This window comes from Passer montanus, unplaced genomic scaffold (assembly GCF_014805655.1).
Source record: "Passer montanus isolate IOZ18808 unplaced genomic scaffold, ASM1480565v1 scaffold29, whole genome shotgun sequence".
NCBI classification, from domain to species: Eukaryota; Metazoa; Chordata; class Aves; order Passeriformes; family Passeridae; genus Passer; species Passer montanus.
This window is the reverse complement of record NW_024367596.1, coordinates 9,949,364-9,970,321: the sequence shown is the minus strand read 5'-3', so window position 1 is coordinate 9,970,321 and position 20,958 is coordinate 9,949,364. Positions and strand designations below refer to the sequence as shown.

Genomic DNA, 20,958 nt, shown 5'->3' with positions numbered 1-20,958 from the left:
AAGGGAGCAGGATTACTTCTACCTAGGACTAAAACAGCCAACTAAAATCTATCCAAAGCCATCACATTCTTATTTTTGTTTCTTTTTAATTCAGTGACATTTAGCTAGCAGAACAGCTGTTAGCAAAGGTCTAGGAGGGGTGGAATCCCATTTTCTATATAAAGAATTATGTTTTGGAGGAAACTGCAATTTGACAAAAATACCTATTTGGCAAAGTACATTTTAAAAAGTGGAAAAATATGCTCTTCTTTTTCTAAGGTAGCAAAAGATCCATCATGGCTCATGAAAATGAGCCCAAGTTTTAGGAACAAAGACATTAAATTATTTTGCAATGTACATCCAGGAAAATAAGGAGGAGGGATGTGGTCTCTAAGAAGCAGCATAGGGAGAGTCCCATCTTTGTCTCAGCCAGATGTGCCCATCACCTCCCACCACCATCAAAACACATGAAAAAACTCATCTCAGGCTTCCAACAGAGCTGCTCCAGCTTTTACTGGTAACAACTGGCTGACTTCAGAAAGAGCTGGGTCAAGCCTGACATAGTCAGCACCGTCCTTTATTTTAGTCTGAAGGCTCAACACCACACCAAGCAAGAGCACGATGTTGCACTTGCAATTTGCAGTATTAAAATCCCAACAGCTCAGGAAGAGAATCAGCAGTGGTAACCAAGAATCCCATCCTCTCCTCCACGGACGGATGTGAAGTCCTGCGACCTCACTCCAAGCTGCAAATTAAAAGTGCTCACAGCAGTGAAGGGTTCATTCTTGTTCTTCCACCACTGGTGGCAGATGGTACGTGCTATTATTAAATCTTGATTTCCAGCTTATAATAGTAGTCGTATGAAACCTTCTGCACTAAGACAAGAATTCACTATTTTTATTTGGGGAAAAAAGCAGAAGTCTTACAGTTAAGTAACTTTTCTCTTTTAACGATTTCTTTCAAAAATTTGCAGCATACTTCTCCTAATTGGAAACACACAGAAAATAGGATATGGCCTATTAGTTAAAGGTCAATGCACATTTAGCCACCTCTTTTGAAACTGATGGTATTGTCATGACAGCCATAAAAGCTGCTTTGAATTTTAGTTCCCTAGAAAGTAAATATAAGGAATCCCAAGGCCGTAACCACAAGTGCCACAGCTCTTAACACTGATGTCGTATTCAGCTGAATGTGTGCTGCAAAAGTCAGGATGGTAAAGCTTCAAAATCAGCTCATCTAAGGGAAGGACACAGTGATTATCCCCCAGCCCACTGCCCCAGGCATGTACCACAGTGCCTCCATTTGATGCAGCATTAACAGCAGAAGTGTTTTATCCCCAAGCATTTTGTGTGGGGTTGCTGGGACCTTTCAGGGGGCTGCTACAACCAAGTATCTCACACTGCTGTGTGCTGTACTTGAGTTTGCAACTGTTCCTTCTAATTCCAACTACCAAATAAAGGTTCTCTTTTTTTCTTCTTTTTTCTTTTTTTCTTTATTTTTTTTTTTTTTTTTAGGAACCAGTTCAATTCATTTGTATCAATTTGTTTCTCTATCAATTAGCCAGGGCACAGGGGGCTGATTTTCAGACCCTCTTCTAGTGTGTTAGATGTAAGGGGACAGTGTAATTAATAGATGTCAGGCACAGCTCCCCTTCATGCATTGATTTCCTCCTGCTTAGGAAACACTCAGGGAGAACACAATCACCCCTGGCTGTCAGGGGTCTTCATAAAATCCATAGGCTTGGATTCACAGGAACTGCTAATCATTTTGGATGCTGAGAAGGGGGAAGGCAGAGTCTGATATTTGTAAAGCAGAGGAAATTTCTTATTAACTGCAGCAACTGAGTGTACTTCAAGGGGAGCTTACAAGAACAGAAAAACTTTCAGAGCAAGAGGCAACTCAGGAAAACCCTTTTGGTCCCAAGCTGCATCAAGGGAGATGGGAACACCCTGACTGAGTTCAGAGCATCTGCACCTCTGAGGCACCTAAACCAGGGGTTGCTGCAGCCACCCCAGTTTGCCCCCCCACTGTCACACCACATCACAGCCATCACCTTCCCATCACAGACAACACGGGTTTCATCAAGGTGTCTATATATAGTTGAACTTTGAGAAAAAACAGCCTTTTATGACTATCCACCTTGGATTTTTCCTTTTAAGGTTTTATTTTTCCATGTCTTACATAAAGTCCTCAAAAAAAAAAAACACCAAAAAAGCACAACCAAACACAAAAAAACCTCAAGGTATTTGATCATTTCCCCCACCCCACAGCTCTGCCCAGGAATGCACAGCTAACTGGTCCTCATAGGAGCAGTGTTTGTGCAAAGCTGGTTAAAATATCCTCATTTTGCAAATGCTAAACCTCACAGTACATACCACACAAATCAAAAGCACAGAAAGAAGACAATCCATGAGCATATCAGGCAATCTTGCTGGATACTATGCTTACCTTTGCATAAGCAATAAAGCATTTTTCACTGTACACAGAGACTCAAACCCAAAAATACCTACCCAGAACTGCTCACTGTTAGCTACTCCACAAGGCACAGGAGACCAATTCTACTTTAAAAGAAAAAAATACCCTTTCTTCTATTTGCTGAGTCTCTCTGGAGACATAATGGCACTTTGGCAGGGCAGCATGTTTAATAAGAGATGATGGGGAGAGAAAGGTTCTCCAAGAAAGGAGATGTCAGTGCCATGTAGCCAGCACACTGCAAATGCTGTATTTCAAAGCAATATAAATAACAAATTATTACATCTCTCTCTTTAGAGGTCAGAAAACACTCCTCATGCAGTGTTTTCTTCAAAATACTGCCCTGTGTAGGCATCTAGACAATGCAGTGACCTGGTCTATGGCACAGAGACGCACAGGGAAGAACAGACAGAAGTCAAAGCTGGTCTGAAACAATACCACATGCATGTGGTCCTGCACCAGCACCCACCAGAGCACACATCTGCTGGCAGCTCCACCCTGCAAGGGCTGAGTGCCTTTCCCACTGGAAACCTTTCCGTGATGCTAATCTGCTGCAGAAGGAAAATCACTAGAGGAGGACACCCAATAGCTTCCAGCCAGAACACAACACGCCTTCAGCAAGACTTTTGATTTTCGCAGGCACACACTGAAGTTGTTCTTCACAACAAAGAACAGCCTGTCTGTTGCATAACTAACCTTAGGCTGCATTAGATAAGTTGTGCCTTCTCACAGATCAACTGACCTTAAATAATGTCCCCAGTGTATTCAGAGCCAATAGGTTTTTCTTTTAGAGCTCAACTGACAGGTCCTCTCCTTCCAGCTATTTCTTCAGAAAGCATACAAAGAAGGTTTCAAGAGAAATCTCATGCTTACTGTTCCAAGAGCTGCTTTCCAGGCCAAAAATGAAGGCCAAGATCTTAGCTCCAGAGCTGCATCTCCCTTTGAAGGCTTCTTGAGCACTTCACTGCAACAGCACGAGTGAGAGCCTTGGCAGGATGGATGTGGGGCTGAAGCAGATGATAACTGGAAAACTCAGCCTGTCTCTGGAAAGCTTGCTGCAGCTCTGCCACTGAGTCAAGACAGAAGGAAAACAGCCAGCCATGCCAATGAAACACTGCTTTGTATTCTGGGTAAGGCACAACAAAGGTCTGGTGATGAGGAGCTCTCGTGTGTCATGCAAGGGTCAGCAGCAAAGGCAAATTCCACCGTGGCATTTCCGTTCTGTCGCCCAGCCCATTGCTGGGAGTGGATACAGCAGGATCTTTCACTGCTTGCCCAAAAATGGCATTTAACATAGCTGTGCAGCATCACCCCACTGCCACATTCCACTCCAGAGGAGGGCTATCAGTCCTTGCAAGAGGTTGAAGTCACAGGGCACTGTATCATGAGCAGGTGAGATCCTTTAATATCATTTCTCCAATCCCCATCCTGGGTGCAAGGTGATGCAGGAGCTTTGCAGCTGCCCCAGAGATAGAAACACGTGGGAAGAGATGGAGACAGTGTGAAATTAAGCCAGCCTCTGCACCCCTCCTGGCAGAGGGAGTTTCATTGTTTCATTGTCCATACAGAAGTCTGTACATTCTCTGCGATATCAGAAACAAAACGCTCTGCAAAGCAGGCCCATATCCCTTTGGGAAAACAGGCACCAAAGCAACTGCCCAATAAACCCACAGCAAAGGCAGAGGCACTAAAAGCCTGGCTGTTTTCTGACACCAGCTTAGCTGTCATACAGACTCCTCTTGAACATCAGTTTCCTACTCAAAAATCACAGCGCACAGGGCTTCCCTTCTTGGTATGTGCTGCTCCACTCATCCAGCTGACACCAAGACAGACACAGCACACACACCCAGCAATTCCCTGATCTTCTCCAATGGAGTACATTAGAGCAGAAGCCCTGCCTCACCTCTTGCAATTGGCCATGCTGGGCTTCATTGATAAGGCTGTGCCCTACAAAAGAGCTGTGCTCTTCCACATTCAGGACATCATCACCTCTTGCTGTGAGCAAGAGCCCAAACTTGTGAGGATTGCTCATGCCAAGGGAGGTCCACAGCTGCTGAGGAGCTTTCTAGTAAATCCAGCCCTGATGGCAAAGGAAAGGGCTTTCAGAGCAGAGTTACAGGAATCTATTCTTCCTGCATTAGTCAGCATATACAAATACATCCTCTTGCTTCATTAAATTTTAATTGGAGTACACATGAATAGGCTTCACTGGTTACTTAATCAAAGGGAGTCTGATTACAAGGTGCTCACATGAAAAGCTAGAAAGCAACATCCTTCCTCACTTTTCTTTTGGATTTTTTTAGGCATCCATTGTTGATTTCTTCAGGTCAGTTGACATTTTAGGGCTGCTGCAAAGAACCATGAAAAGTAGCCACAAAGAGTAAATAAAGCACTTTGAAGGGAAACAGGACACAGATCATTAGCCCTGCATTCCTCTTTATTATCCAGACAAAATTTAAATGCAAAATCCCAGAGCAGATGTTGCATTAGCGAGCTGATCAGCAGTGCTAAACACAAGGATGGCTTTGCTGCTGTGTGTCATGCATGTGTGGCTGGACTGCCTGGAGTTTCATTATTTTAAGTGTCCTAAAGTGTCTGAAACCACAGCAGATCTGAACCTATAAAAAATCCTACTCGTAAATTTTGGGATTTCCTCAGTAATCGCATTCTCTGCAACACAAATGCTTTTGTTCACACACGCCTTCCCTGAGGTTACAGAAACTTTGCACGTACTTTCTTGCCTGCCTAGGATGGGACAACCCGCTCCCAAACTTCTTCCTCACTACAACCACGAGCTGTATGACCAGATCCTCACCTTCCATAAGATCCATACAGTTGATACAGCTTGAATTGACTTAGAGCAGTTTGTACTGGCTGAAAAATCTACCAGCAAAGCAACTGAAGTTGCACAAGGCACAGCTGGGGATGGGAGCTCAGTGCCTGACTGTGTGAGAAATAAAAAAGCAGCTATGTTGTTCTGCACAACTCTGTTTGCTGAGCAAATCAACAAAAACAACCAAAAACAAACAAACAAGGAGAAAAAAAAAAACTTTCAGGAATTTGAAACCACAACAGACAACTCACTGGCCAGCTCATGCACAGTTTCTCAGGAGTGGATATATTCTGTACAGTGACAGGTTCTGGCAGCCAGGGACTGACACACTTTCTATGGCAATGTCCTAATACTAGAAAAATTTGGTCATAAGCTAAAAATGTTACAGAAATAGTATAGGATCATAAGTTATGAGCTGAGTCAGAACTTTATCTGCTACTTGACTTTTATACTATTTTGTTCTTTAAAAAAGAAAAGCCCGTCATGCTGTGGGGTTTTTTAAAAAACAGTTTGCTGCTACCATCACTTATGAAGAAGAATGAGCCTTTGTCGAGGGGGAAGAAAGTAATTTAAAATGGCAAAAATCGATCTGAAAGGAAGCAAAGGACAGAGATCCCCTCATACACCACAGCCCTGTGTGTAGTAAGCCCTTCACTAACACCACAGCCCCTCTGAGTGCCAGTTCTGGAGGGCAAGGGGCTGCCTCTTCATCAGGTACATACAGGGACTACTCCATCAGAACTCCAGGGATGTTGATGGGATTGTACACGGTAGTACAGTGCCCTAATTCCCAGGAATCCTGGGTGTACAATGCAGTCTCCTGCATAAAAGCATTTTATTTGCACTCTGTACTTGTAAATCACTGGTAAATAATTAACAGACAGCATAAGTATGTAACAGAACTGAGTCACAGGTGTTAGCAAAGGAAAACTGCTATAAATGGATATGTCACAGCAATAAGCCGCCTGTTCACCTGCTGGGTGCTGGAGGAATTAAACAATTTAGTTTTCATAAATTAACCCCTGACACCCAGAACCTCACTAGAAAGCCCATCCATATTCCTTCTCTGCTATTTCTGACCATAAATTTCTCTCCTTTCACAGTTTGGACAGTCCTTAAATGAAGAAACAATCAAGTTTCCCAGGCTTCTGATTGCTGGGTAGAGCTGTGGGGTCACACACAGGTCCATTCATTCATCCCAGGGAGGGAAAGGGAGATGGGAGCAAGAAGTCTTGCCCAGCACCCACTGGGAGCTGCCAGACTTGCTGGCTGCAGCAGCAGGAAAGGATTTCTCAAGTATGAACACACAAACGAAGCACAGGAGGAGACCAACCCTTGTTCCACATCTCTTTAGGTTCTCCCTCCTTCCTGCTGCCCCTCACATCCCACAGGCTGTTTCTGCAAACAGCCCAGGAGATATTCTTTTTCCTACAAGTTGCAGGAAGGCAGAGGACCAGAAATTCTCTTGCCAGGTGTGACACTGCAAAGAACTGCCATGAGAGCTCTCCACAATCCTTAGATCACCAAAGCCATTTGGCACCACAACATTTCAGCCCCAAATACGCTGGAAGGGCAGGAAGCAGAAGCCTGCTAAACAACCAGGAATGGGGAAAGCACAAGTCCTCAGAGAAAAGTGAATGACCAAAAGCTGCTCAGTCCAAGGCAGTGCACTGAGGAAAGTAAATCATCAGTGCCTCGCCATTCTTTGCTGTGGGTCCCTCAGAAAACACAGATCCTCTGCCTTGTCTGCAGCTCTCCCTGGAAACAAAACCCAAAAAGGACCTTTTCTGACAACAGCTTCAAAATGTTTAAGCTCATTTCACCATGTTTGGTTTGGTTTTGAATACAGTAACATACAAGCAATGAATTCTTGAATTTTTTTTTTTAAAGTACAGCTCCCATAAGCTAAAAAAGTAAATGGGAGTGCTTTGCTTCCTGGGGTATGGAACTGGAACATTTTTCTAGCACCTAATAAAACATTGTTTGGTTGATACTAACCATTAAAATATGTGTTTCAAGTCATGTAATGTTCCCTGTGAAATTTGCCTTTTTGCTCCATGAAAAAAAGGGCACTGAAAGGAATCCTGCAGCCATAAGGATCTCACTTAATTCATGGAAGTATCATTTTAAAAGCCTCACAACGTGATCAAAGCACTGTTGAGAACAGATGTTCCAGGCTTTACAAATTCCAGCATAAGTATTTCTTATGACATTTATCACTGCTAAATTCTTTCAGCCATATTTTTCCCCACAAGAAGCATGTAGGCACTTTCCTCCTCGGGGAGGATATGCTCACATGTGGACTGGTCTCCAGCCACAGACCCTGTCCTCCCAGCATCCCTCCTCATCTGCAGTGGGGAGAGCTGTGCAGTGTCACCAGCAGCTGTGGTGGTAGCCAGATCCCAGCAGAGCTGGGCATGGTGTTCCCCACTTCACAACAGGAATTTAATGGAGGAATCACTGTGTCAATGCTCAGACTCTGTCTCTCAACCCTTCACACAGACCCTCTCACAGAGAAGTCACTGCTCCACTACCCTGACACCAGAGTACAGCCTGCAGAGCCTACATAAAGTGTTTTTGTGTTCAGGGCATACACTATCATCATCCCTCAAGGCCACAGCAGGCCACCACTGCCCTGACAAATGCTGAGCAGCCTCATCCCACCTTAAAGCCAGCCCTGTTTGAGCCAGGAGCTGCAGGAAAGACCTGCATGACCCTTTCTGCCTAAAATGTTGGCTGATTATAGATCTCAGGTAGAAGCCACAAGGAAATGCCCTTAGCCATGTCCACACCCCAAGAAAACACCTTCCCTGGTCCCTCAGCTCCTTCCATGGATGTGGAACCCCCTGGCTGTGCACAGGAGCTAGAAGGGTGCTTCCCTGGCTGTAGCAGAAGATACTCAGCACTGCCCAGCTACAAGGCCAAATGCAAGCAGGAGATGCTCAGGTGTCTTGTGGGCTACTCAAGCCAGATGAGCTGAGCCAGAAGCAGCAACAATGGGGAGCTGCAGGGCTGTGAAGGAACCTGCTTGCTCCTAAGACAGCAGCAATGAGTCCCCATTCCTAGAGGTGATCATGGAGGCAGACAGCACATACTTCAACTGCAATTCAAATCACAGTCAAATTTCCACCAAGAGCAATGTTCCCTCAAAGTTTAACTCTCCACAGTCAATTTCTGTGTATTCACAGTCTCAGGAGCATCACCAAGTCCTCTGTTGACAAAAGGTCTAAACACCATGCAGTCCTGGGCAGTTTCATGAGAGTGAGCTGTGCACCAACAAAAGACTCACGACTACCCCAGAATCTGAAACATAAAACTTATCTCTGAATAACATTGGGTTTTTTACCCCTTCCAAACAAAAAAAAGGGGATCTGAAACAACCAGCTCCTTTCAAATTTCACACATTCGCAGAAGAGGGTGTTTGCGAAGAGGTCCCCACAAGCACATCACTTCTCTAATATGTGCCAAATTTAGTTTCACCTGTTTCCATGTGCTCCCTTCCCAATTCCTACAACCTGCTTGCACATCCTGTTTCACTATGAACACAAGCTTCTTCCCTGGGGCAGCAGCACTGCCTTCACTTCTCCTCACAGTGAGCTCAGACACCAGTCAAAATAGGAGCAAAAACACCAGACAAGTTTACCCCTCTTGCTTATCCAGACTGTGAGCCCAATCAAGGCACCAGCAGGGCTGTGGCAGATCCTACCCTGGCTTTGGGTACACCAAAATGACACAGCAACAGGCCCACAGTGAAGTCATCCATCAAGAAGATGGAAGAGTGACCTCTGAAAAAGCAGCAGAAGGCAAAGGAGGTCTCCCAGAACAAGGGAGGAAATGAGGAAAACACATGACAGCAGAGGCACCAAGGTTGCAGCAACAGGGAGGATGCTGAAAGTGAGCACAGATCTCAGGAACAAGGACAACAACTCAAGCAAAGGCTAAAGGATATCAGAAGAGCAAACACAAGCAAAGAGAGGGTCTGTAAAAAGCCTCTACCAGCAAAGGAATCACAAGTAACCACAGCAGCAGTCTTCTTGCCAATTCCATGTGTTTTTCTTGATGGACCTCCTAGTCTAAGGACTTCTTGAGTTGCTTAAAACTTATTTACTTCTTCATTTATGAGGTACAACTTTGTATTTTAAGTACACACAGAAAATGTGATTAAAATTTAAACACTCACACAAAATCTTGCCATGCTGGCAACAGAGACTTTGTACGTGCACGAGCAAGTGCTGGCACACAAGCAGGAGCATTTACATCTATACTACAGCTTTTCAGCAAAAGGACTGTCCCCCTAAGTGTCTTCAGAGTGAGAAAAGAAAGGAGGAGGGGTGTACAGCACTGTCACAGACAGGCCATGCTCCTCTGCTCCAGCCTCAGAGACAACCAGCACTGATATCAAAGTCTGTTTTCCTGCAGGTCCAGTCCAGTCCCTCCCCTCACCTGTGGGAGCATCACCCCAACAGCTGCATTGCATCTTGGGCTGCAGCCAGCTCTGGGATGTGAGCCTGGGCCACCCCTGTCCTTGCACTGCCCCAGTGACAGTGCCATCAGCCACGGAAAAAGGACAGTATCTGCAGAGCCCAGGATGCAACGAGGGAATTTTAAAAGGGCGCTTCAGTTGGCATCAGAATTTACTGGAGTTGTTCTGCTGAATTATTAACGTCACAGCCCTGCTCCAGACCAGAGTCTGTTTTGTTATCTTGCCTTCCCACTCCAAGTGAATTTGCTGGGTGATTTTAAGAAAGAGAAAAAGGCAGTGACCAATTCTCAGGCCTTCTGATTGAGACACCAAAAGCAAAAAAACATTCCTACATTACTTCCTTCTTGTTTTTCTAAATAAAAATAATGTATAGCCCTAACTGGATAATAAATATGCTCAAAAGCTGTCCTTAAGTAAAAGCTTTTGATAACAAATTGCCTGTGCTAACCGCTATTTTACTGTTGAATTTTTTATTGTTGCTTAAGCACTGCAATTATGCTAATAAGCCTGAGAGGATGGTACACTAAAGCATTGAATGTGACAGATATAATACTCAATAAAATGTTAATCTTACCTGAAAATTGGAATCAAACAGCCTTATTAGTATTTATGGATATGGCACCTCCAACATGTTTCTCTTAAGAGGAATATATATATGCAATAGATATTTCCAAATATACCCTACTATTTCTCATGCCTCCACAGAATTTAATTCCAGGTGGTTATTACCCCTGCTGCTAATTGCCAGTCCCTTTTGGAATAAGAAAAGAGAGTGTTGCCTTCTGGGATATGCAAAACTCCTGCACGTTCTAGAGTTTTTCCTTCGCCACCTGGAGGATGGCAGCTGTGGGGATGGGGACAGCTGTCCCCAACTCTGAGCATGGCCACCAGGCTCGTGAGGGTGTGGCATGACACAACAAAGGCTCTGTTCTGCCACCCTCTTACCTATTTTCCCCATATCCTCTCCTTTTATATTCAGTTATTTACAGGTGCTGGAGAAATGACTTCTGGATTTCAAGATGGTTCTAAACACAAATTCATTTATTTATTTTGCTCTAAAACTTTTCAGCGATGCTGACAGAGAACCAGACCCATCTGCTTCACCACAAGTTACAGCACTGCTAATTTGGACCAAGAGCTGCTGAGCTCTTGCAGGGGTCTGGCATGGAGATGCTCTGTGACTTTCCACAAGCTGCACTGGTTTTTTGCATCTTTATTTAACCACCTAGCCCCGGTCTGCTAGGAATTGCTTTCTCAACTGATGGTGTAGTTTTTTTCACCACATATAGGTTTTTTCTAGGGGATTTTTGGCCAAATCCATGGGTTTCAGACCCAGCTTCAGGGCTCCACTGCCATGAACTACCTGTGAATAAAATCCAAGTGGTCTTCAGCACCTTCACTTTCTCATCTCCAGAAGGAAGAAAAAATGAACTCAGAAGAGCCACATGTTTCAGACAAACTATACCTACATTAATGACTAGGCTCTAAAGAGGCCATTTGTACACAGTGGACTGTGTAGCTTTCAAGTGCTATAGGTTAATGCCTAAATAGCAGCTGCTGGTTTCCAGCTTCACTCCTCAATGCTGCTCTCACCCACAGGAGTCAATTCTGCTGACAGGACAGCAGAAACATCAATAACCACCAGATATTTCCTGACTGTAAAGCAAGATTCTTACCACTGGATGATGTACGCGTCCATGCTGGCAAAGATTAGGTGGGAGATATCTAGGAACTGTTTTATTGACTAGTCACAGCAGGGAAAAACCAAAATGGCTTTCCATTGAAATCTGGGATTCCCAAAGGGCTCAGAGATCACAGCAGGTAACCTACAGGACACAACTCAAAACACCACAGGACATTCAGGGGCTCTCTCCAGCCTCGCTTGCAACCCACACTGGCTTGCACTGAGGCAAGGATGGAGTGCAAAGATGGGAACAGGGTGGCTTTGCAGGACAGAGCTCAGAGCAGCTGCACAAACCCTCATTTCCATCGTAAGGAGCACAGAATTTGGAAAAAAAAAAAAAAAATCAGTTACTAAATCAATTGACTGAGCTGGCACCTCGAAGGGCCAGAAGATGCATCCAGGACTCCTCCACCCCAAGCAAGCCCCAGCACGAGATGCCAGACACCAAACTTCAGAAGCAGACAACAGCTACAAAGAGTTGCAGGACCACACAGCAGCCACTCCCACAGAGGTGGCAGGACTCATCCCTGCCATGTTAAGTGAGTCTTGTCATTATTTTCAACCCTGCAGGGAAATCTAAATTGAACTTTGGCATATTGCTTTCTTTTGCTAAGCAGCAATGCTCGAATGTTAACTCCAGTCCTGACAGGCATATTTATGGACTATTCTTTGCAAATAATCTTACCCTGACCAGTCCGAAAGGTCAGAACCATAAAAAAGAATAACAGTAAAAAAAAAAGCACAAGGCTGGAAAACCATCACTACCATTGGCACAACCTCTCAACTTATTAGCCGTCCTTGCAACAAGGTGAATTGCAAGGTCTCAGATTTATTTGATTGATTGAGATCAAAAGATCATGGGGGAACACAGTAAATTGCATCTTTCCATGAATGCATTTTGCTTTCAAGATTTGAGCAGATAGTTGCAGGAATTGAAAAGCTCAAGAGGAGGAAAAAATAAAAGAGGAAAAAATAAAAAAAAAAAACATGTACAAAGGTGACTTCAGAAAGGCATCCCTTATTTTCTTCTTGACACCATCTGCATTTCTTAGAGCTATTTGAAAGTTTCTTCCATGTCCCTGTACCCCTGAGACACAACAGCTTATCTCTGCTAAGCAGAGGACGATAAGGAACAATGAGACACTGGTTTAACTCCAGGGCAGACACCAGTGTTTGCTGACATTATGGATGAAATGTAAGTTTTAGAGAAACCAAAGTCCAACACGAGGTTGAAGAACTTCCCATTGAATTCCAGATGTCCTACAAGATAAGACAGGTATCTCACTGATCTTCTTCACTGGACCAAGAAAGACAAAGCACCTGAACACTCCTCTTGGCATAGGATGGCTTGGAGGCTTCCTGAGCCCAGGCTCCATTTATCATCAGCAACTCCCAGGGAAGGGATGAAGGAGGAAGAAGCAAGGGAACTAAAGGAGCAGATATCTTCAGGACATCATTTCAAGACCTAGCTGGTGAGCCAGCATTTTTAAACTCAGGAAAAGCCTGCTGTGTTTCTGTCAAGACAAGACAAAGAAACACAATGGAGAACATGAACAGAAGAGCAAGAGAAGAAAAATGAAACTCTCATCCACTTCGTCAGCCCTGGAAAAAGAGAGGAAAAGTAATCACTTGGTTTCTCTCTCTGTGTTCCACATGATATTTGTGGTTTGCTCAGTATACCTATGTTTGTAGCATTGTGTTCTCATGTCAGAATAAAACAGATGAGATTACACCCCTGAGAGTAAGAGAAAATCCCTTACATGGACCATGGAAGCAACCCAAACTCCCAGAAACTTACTACAAAGGAGCCAGAATTGATACAACTTCCTGTTTTTACCACAAGTTTACACTACATGCCAACAACAGAGGACTGAACCTCTTCTTTCCCCTGAGCTTATACTTCCATCCATAATAACATCACCATTCAGGTAACAAAGACACTGAGCACCAGCATCAATTGCTACTGCCTCAATTCTTCACCAGACCATGCAGCTCATTCTGCACAGATACACCCAGCTTTGCCGTTCGCCTTATCGGCTTTGAAAGGTTGTTAAGATAAGAATTTCACACATTCTTATTTCTAATTACCAGTGGGTTAGCAGAACTCTCCAGAAGTCAGGTTGTCTATTTCTCCACCACATGGAAGGATCAGTTCTCCTAAAAGCATGTCTGCTATTGCTCTTCCAACTTGTTCTTAAATCTTTCCATGACTGAAACTGCCTAACCTCCTGGGGGGATCCACTCCAGCACTCAGCTATCCTCACTGTAGATCATTCACTGACACCTCAGTTAAATTTCCTTGCTGCAATTTAATTTTATAATTTGTTTTATTTACCGTGGTTTAGTTTATTCCCTCTCTCCATGACAAGTTCATTATTTCCAAAATTCACAAGAGAGGCTGCTTGTCCTCACTTTGCCCATTCTCAATCTCTGCATGTGTATGTCATTCCTTACCCCAAGAGAGAAGGCACTTGGATATCACGAGGCTGTTTCAAGGCAAGGTGCTCACCTCCAGAGGTTGATGCATTCAGGCACACGCAGTTACAAAGTACTCTGAAACAAGAAAAATAAAAGATTTGTCTTCAGGGTGGCAGGCAGAGTCCAATCCAGGAGTAAAGGAAAAACCAGCAAGTCTGAAGTGCACTTTTCTGCATCCCATTATTCAGCATGCGAACAGATCTTGAAAAGCAGCATCACTGACTGTAGGGACATCATGCATCACCACTCGGGGTTGGCCACATTTTCTCTGACAACCACCATAAGGGTTTGATAAATTTGTGTTCTAGGAAACAAAGTGTTCATGGACTTTGCAGAAAGCTCTGCCAAGGTATATGCAATACCCAGCCCATGTCAAAATCAGATGGCTCTGACTCCAAACCTTTCATCTCTGTGACAGAGGACAAATTTTAATGTTACCACTAGTGACTTTATTTACAGTGTCACTGAAACCAAGAGAGGCAAGATTTCCAGTCTTGAGATTTAAACGTGTGTAATTATGGGATAGATCCAGAGGGTAAAAGTCAGGTCTGATGAATGGCTTTTGTATTCACAACATATTCCTTACCTCCTGATCCTCGGATGTTCTACCTAGGAAAATGAAATCTCTCACAAACTCAAGTGTTTGGTGACAATGTAGAAAGGTAGAGAATAGATCTACATGAACAACGCTCAAAAACACAGGGGAGAGTTCTGAATGACAAAAACATCCCAAATTTAATGAAAGATAACAGGCAACGAGGGAGAGCAGCAATGATACATTTGCCACCCTACTCCTGGAGGCTCTCAGCACCTTTCAGCAGTAGATCACCTTTTGCACCCCATCTCATCTAAATTCCTGTCTCACATCAGAAGGAGCTGCACCTGCCCCCAAAGGATCAAGTGGCTTTGTAACAAATACGCCATTTCCGATGGCAGACGCCAAGAAACCCTCAATTTGTCACCTGCTGTGAAAACAAGATGCCTGTTGCACATCTAAGGATGTGCCAATGCAAGAACTCAGTGTCCTGTCTTTTGCGTGGATCATCCGTCTGACTACTTTTGGCTACTGCACTTTGTCCATCTCCAAGTTTCTGCTTAGGATGTTTTTTTTCATCCTTTGTAATCCTAGCCAGCTCTCCTGGGCTTTTGCTTTCCTTCATCACTTGCACTCTTAGCAATGCCAACACTTACAGCCAGCCAGCCCAAGTGCTGTCAGCACAGGAAGGCGACACACTCCTGTTTAGCACTGATTGGATAGCAGAAGTGCTGTTTCCAAGACTAAAGAGGAATACCTGCACCAATAATGTCCCTAAAACACCACATAGTAGCTGAGGAGACTGAGCAATAAATGCCTGAAGGTGAAAAACTCAAAGTAATCTCCAAATGTATGTTGGACAAGTGATAAAAGACTCTAAACCATGCCCATCTTTAAGGGTGAAAGTAGCTCCAAGGACTTCAGCAAGATCATCTGCAGCATCAGACACGTTACCTCCCAAAATACAAGTGAGATAAGGATGTTTAGCAAAGAATAGAGATATGAGGAATGCTTCCACCAAGAAAATACACCCATTTGTACAGCTGAATTACAACAGCTGTTGAAAACCATGGAGTAGCATTGAATGGCAGCCCAGGACAGGGAGCCAAGACAACTACCACATGCAATTGAAACTGCCAAGGGATTAAGTTAGGTCAAATGTAATTACACAAACTGGATCCTGGCCAGAGTACTGGCTTATTCAAGAAAATTAAAAGAGGTGTTCAAAAGTTTCAGAGATTGAGTCCTCCTCCTGTTAATTATTTGGTGAGTCAGTCAGTGAAGTCTCAGTACTCTGGGAGGCCATCTGAAAAAGGGGAAAAATGAGGCATAAACTTGAAAGGCATTAGAAGCGATTAGCAAAAGCCTTTGTTCTCCATGGCAATCCTGGCTGCACCAGCGCGCGAAAGCCTTTCATGTCCATGCTGAAAAGTGGCCTCAGTTCCTTTGATACTTCTGGGAGGAAGCGTTTAAATTTACAAATATCCCACTGACAGAAGTTACAGACAACAGTTGAGGAACTTCTGCATAACTCAGCCAGATCATACCCAGCTCTCAGGGAGGCAGTACTCCTGCTGAAGGGAGGAATGAAGGAATGACAACAAGACACAAAGAAGTTCACTGACACCTGGAGCAATGTCCACTCTACATGCTAGTGCTGTATGAAAGCCAAGTCATGTCAAAAAGGAGGTCACAGCCATGTGGGACAGTGGCTTCCTCCCCCTCATTCAGTTTTCAGAAGAGGGAGAGCAAGCCAAGCAATGGTAAGGAGATGAGAAAGGAAGCTTTGTGGTCTGGCAGCTGAGCGTCACTTGGAAAGATTAGATCCTGTTTATGCCTCTGCCATAAACCTTCTGAACGATAAGAGCAAAGTCACATATATCAAATTTTCCCACACATTTACTGCTGTGCCTTTTGTGGCTGAATAAAGATACAGAGGGACTATGTCCAGAGGAGACAAGAACTAGCAGGCAGGGATTGAGATTCTGTGTTCAACCTTTAATCAAGACTTGTACTATAACCATGTACAGCACTACAAAACATGAAGCATTCTGAAAAAACAGGCCTTGTAAGTCTCAGTTTTGGCACCTAAAGAAGTAGATGCCTATGCTACCTCTGTATCTGGGAGTCATCATTAGAGATACACTCATCGCTGTCTTTGAAGCAGTTGGATGCGACAGTAAAAGCAGTACAGAATTGGAGATTAACCTTTTTTGGGTAGCTTATTCAGTGCATCAGTTCAGATGATGCACAAGAAACAAACCATTTTTTGACTGACGTGAAAAAAACCAGAGAGATGAAACAACTATCTTTTCAACAAGTGCCATACACGAGGCATGTCAAGTGACATGGCTTCATCCCACAGTGACAGCAGGTGAACATGCAACTGAAGCCTCTGTCATATTGATTTAGTGTGCGCTTTTTTTTTTTTACCCCTTTAACTTTTCATAAAACAAGCCAGGGAACGGCAGACATTTCACAGCACAGATTGGTGCAATTTGTATTAATGGCCCAAGCATGGATGCAAGCAGCAGTTTGCTTCTCTTTATGTGGAACAATCAACAGGGACAAGTCTGGTGGGACAACTGCTACCACAGCACACCTTGCCCCAGCCCAGCAACACCTCCTCCTCCAGTGGCTTTGCAACAAGCAGGACAACAAAGAAAACAGGAAAAAAAATCTGTGCTGTCTTGCCATGCTGTGCAAAATCCAGGGGCAAGCAAACGTGGAAAGAGTTTGCATTCTGCACGGACCACACACAAGCTGTCATTCTTCCAAAAGTGCTCTTCCAGGTAGAAAAAGCACAAATGTCCCAAATTCCTCATCCCTGGCACTCCTCTGACAAGGTAATCACTCCCTTGGAGTCCTCAGGCACCACACAGATGACAGAGATTTCTTTTGCAAATAGGAATGAAACAGCAAGGCAGTTCTTCCCATTTTTCCCCAACACCTTCCAACCAGCCTCCTCCAAAGCAAGTCCACTGCTTGCACTGGAAAGAACAACAAAAAAAGGCAGCTCAGACCCAGAGCCACAACGTGGCCCCTACCACATGTGGGCATCACCACACATCAGGGGAAAACACAGGGCTGATGGTACAAACACTACAAAAAAACAGATTTTTCAACACAAAGCAGGGCAGCCTGAAGGGTTTAATGCCAAAGAGGGACCTATGCTGGCCAGGGTGTGCAGGGGGACATGCCCCTGTGGCAGCAGCAGTGATTAACTAATACTGATAATGGCCTCCAGTGCCTGAAACAAAGCACAAGGAAACAGCACAGAAAGGACTAATGCCAAGTGGCAATAAAGACAGAGGCAGGGCTGTTGTTCAAATAAGATAGTTTTGTGGTTTTTTTTGCCTAGGTTACTTGTTGTGAAAAAAAAGGTTCTGCATGCAGGGACATCCTGTTCACTGTATTAAATTAAAGGGATGATTCAAGAGGGAACAGCTTTCAGTAGACGGGGGGGAAAAATCAATTTCAGGTTGCTATGGACAACTGGGCTGTCTCCTGTGAAACAGAATCGGATTCAGCTCTACAAACCTGAACACTAAACATTCCCTCAAATACGACACACACACACTCACTAAATTAACGAATACAATAAAATACAGACCTGTGCCATCTCCCAGGTTTTCTGGCTGAATGAAGGATACACTCAAATCTGCTAATTGCCACTAAATACAGGACTGGAGTATGGCTCAGTGGTGGCTCTTTGACTGCCAGTCCAACACTCCCTTACAGGAGAAAAGCTTCTTAACAGCCAAATAAACCAGAGCAGTGCCCAGATTCACATCACTCTGGGCACTTCCATGGGCTCTGGGCTTGCAGTGGGATCTAAAACCATGTGCTGTTGTTCCAAGCTCCTGAAGAACTCAGCTAGAAGGAGCATCAAGAATAGCCTGAGGCTTTCAAGCATGTCCTGGCTGATACTGGACAGAGGCAATTCAACCTGCTCCCGGTCCTTGAACAGCCTGAATAGAAACAGTGTCCTGCTGGTCACAGCTGCCAGCAGGAACTTCACATGGAGGGACCACACAAGAATAGCCTGAGGCTTTCAAGCATGTCCTGGCTGATACTGGACAGAGGCAATTTAACCTGCTCCTGGTCCTTGAACAGCCTGAATAGAAACAATGTCCTCCCCCTGAGCAGCTGGCCTACAGTCACAGCCTGCCAGCAAGAACCTCACATGGAGGGACCACTGGGAACAACACGGTGGCCATGGTCCAACGGGTGCCCTCTCCCCATGTTTTGCACTGGAATAACTTCAAACAGGCTTTAAGCACCTTCTCCACTCCCTGCAGGAAGAAAAGCCTTGGTGAGAGAGACTGGAGCAGAGATGAGGCATCTGATTCTGTGCCCTTTCCCAGTAGCTGCTAAGAAATCAAAGAAATCAATCTAGATCAATCTCTCCATGAAGGCAACAGGAAACATTCCCATCCCACGATACTGTAAGTCTTATGGAGCAGTTAATGATTTTCCAATGAAATGTACCATCAAAATATAAGATTTTATTAGCAAAATCAATGATGTGTACAGAGACAGTCCCCCGTGTGTCTTAAAAAAAAAAGTCTATGAATAAACCTGACAGGAATAAAGAACATTGTGCAATTATTACAGCTGTTTTACAGGATACTCTAATAATGACAGCCCATATTTCTGGTAAGACACCTCAAGGCAGTACCGCAAAAATAAAAAATATAAAAAGAATAGAAGCACAGCACTCCCCTACCCTTGGAGGGTGCATTGTGTTTATTATATTACATTTTTCCCCCCCAACAAGAAATAATATCCTGGAAACAAAACCCCAATGCTTAAAGAAATATTTACCAGTCACCTGTCTTTTTCCCCTTCTCCACCAGTTCAGTGTTTCACTGCACTAGAAAAGCAACCAGTGGAAATTTATGCCCATTGAAATCTAGCAGAAATGGAAGCATGACACATCTGAGGACACAGGAATGGAGTCCTACAAGCTGCCAGTCTCCTGTTCTCAACTGGCAGCTATCATCCACATCAATACCACCATAAAGAATTCAGACAGTCAAAACATTAAGGGACCCCAAATCCAACACTCACCAAGCCCACTTCCTGATTTTTTTTTTGTGGAGTTCTGGCTAATGAACAAGGAGCACCATTAAGCTGCATTTACAGCAAAATGCTCAAGAGTGCACTTAGATGAAATAGTGCCAAAAAAACACTTGACAGTTCTAACCCAAACCGTGACACAAGATCCTAAGGTCCACTCAGAAGAAAAAATTAAGTCTCTATTCCACTTGGCTTTAAACAACCTCTGGATGCATGTTGGCATGGATAGGGAAAGAATAACAAGAATACCTAACAGATGTTTCCATTAGCATAGATTTGCCACTCATTTCTCTTTTTTCTACCATCAAACTCCTTTATTATCCTTGCTGGATAATTTACAGTGCTTGTTGCAAAGTACAGTCTCTAAGAACAGAGGCAGCAAACACTTGACAATGTACAAGTTCAAAGAGCTGAGCCATGCCTGACCTGCAAGCAGATTGTTGCTATTTCCCCGCGTGTATAAAAGGGCTTTGCCTTCATGCAATGCTGGAACTTGTCATCATGAAACACCCTCTATTACAACATGGCCCAGAGGAGCTACTATTTTGGGTCCTAATAACGTGCTGGGTTTTACAGGAAAGAAAGAAGGCAAGTAACATGGAACAACCCAGCTGTCAAGGAGAGAAACAGATGGGATCCTCACAAAGCTACACAGATTGCCTTAGTCAAGTGCTGTCACAGCCCATCCTCGAGATGGGAAAGCATGGTGCAGGAGCTAGATGAAAGGAGCTTGTGAAATTAAGCAGCATCATCACCTCCACAAGGCCTGTGAAGAGACAATAGAGAACTGCTTTCCAGGCACTCTGATTCCAAGGCAGTAAAACATGACTCAAGGTTGTCAAGCTGCTTTTTTCAAATGCCTTTTGGCTGAGTGACAATTGCCCAATTCTCCTACCTGTTTGGCCCCCATGAAACACAGAGAGCATCCACAGAAGCACAAGCCACATCTGTGGTCTTGGAAAAGCTCTCCCCTGGGTAACACAGGGCTGGCTGGAAGTGTCCCTGCTAACATGGCCCCAGGTGCTGGCAGGCAGGCAAGCCACCAGTGCACAGGCAGCACCAGGATTCACCCTGCTGTGTCTTCCAAACAATCTAAGACACCACAAGACTTGCCACAGCAGTTCAGTTCTCAGTGCCTTGGCGCTCTGTGAACCAGTGACAGACCAGGAGAGGGGAGGGATTGGCCTGAACTTCCTCATTCAAGCTCTCAAAAGGGTGCTGCACCCAAGGGAACAAACCAGTGCCTGGAAACCCCAGCCCACTTGGAGATATCAGGGCCCATATCCAACAGACAGAGAACCTGTGCATTGTACTTCCAGCCCGAGCACAGCCATTCACGCCCACAGTGATTCAAACCCAGGCTGAAGCCAGATGATGAATGAAGTAACAGAATCGATTACCTTACCTCCCCT

At 44.4% G+C, this 20,958-nt stretch overlaps 1 protein-coding gene across 6 annotated transcripts in view; it reads right to left on the bottom strand.

The window, feature by feature from the left end:
* The window catches only part of LOC120504263 (LIM domain containing preferred translocation partner in lipoma), a 336,133-nt gene that overhangs the window by 257,633 nt on the left and 57,542 nt on the right, over positions 1–20,958 (bottom strand). For 5 of the 6 annotated variants that reach the window (XM_039713605.1, XM_039713606.1, XM_039713611.1 and 2 more), the window contains one exon: positions 13,906–14,004. The exons of the other annotated variant lie outside the window; for it this stretch is intronic. The gene's annotated coding sequence lies outside the window, so the exon portion shown is untranslated. The remainder of the gene's footprint in view (positions 1–13,905; positions 14,005–20,958) is intronic. 6 annotated transcript variants of the gene reach the window in all.